The following is an 860-nucleotide window of genomic DNA, read 5'->3' on the forward strand; positions in this document are numbered from 1 at the left end:
CCCCCCGCGAGTTTTGCGGGTCCCCTTTCTTGTACATCTCTATTTGTGCGTAGAATAAGCTTTAATAGGCACTGGGAGCCTTATGGCTCACTTTCCTCACAGCTGAGCTGCTCAGCTTTATCAGTACTTGAAAAGCTGAGGGAGAGCAGGCTTGCAGATAAAGGGAACAGGCTCCACGTCTCTCTCCTAGGTGGTAGAAGTTAAGTCTCTTTCATACTTTGGCTGTTGAACACCAGGGCTGATCTGAGCCAGCCTTTTGAACACCAGGGCTGATCTGAGCCAGCCTTTTATGGCTTTATAAAATTAAGCCCCTGAGTGTGGCAAACCTACACCAGAGTAAGTTACACAGTTTCCAAGCAAACTTGGTGCCATGTGAAAGGAACATGCCAACACCACATCTGCCTGGCAAAGTTACTTTCAACACTTATGGCTACTCATATAGAGGAAGAAAAAACAATGTGAATCCTAAGACTTGCTACCTGTATGAATTTTTATTGTTAGTGTTTTACCTGTTTTTAAGGTGATTTTATTGTAACAAGTCTTGGACTTGGCTTTTGTGATCTGCCCTGAGCCCCCTTCAGGGAGGGTGGAATGCTTGTGGTATTTTGAAGTATTACTCATAAAAGCCACTAGATGGGGCTGTAAACAAAGCTTTTGTGGTTACAAAACTCAGTTATAATCTCTCCCTTATATATAAAGCCGTAGTGGGCTCCAACGTTCCAAATGCATACCTTTAGTGTTTGGCTGCAAGAACGGTCAGTCAGAAGATGCTGGCTGGGTTGACTGGCTGCTTTGTGCAGTCCCGCCCAGCGTTTCAAGGTCTTTTGCATATGGAAGCTGATTGGACTTCACTCCATTCC

Source organism: Gekko japonicus, unplaced genomic scaffold (genome assembly GCF_001447785.1).
Source record: "Gekko japonicus isolate JY-2015 unplaced genomic scaffold, Gekko_japonicus_V1.1 scaffold277, whole genome shotgun sequence".
NCBI classification, from domain to species: domain Eukaryota; kingdom Metazoa; phylum Chordata; class Lepidosauria; order Squamata; family Gekkonidae; genus Gekko; species Gekko japonicus.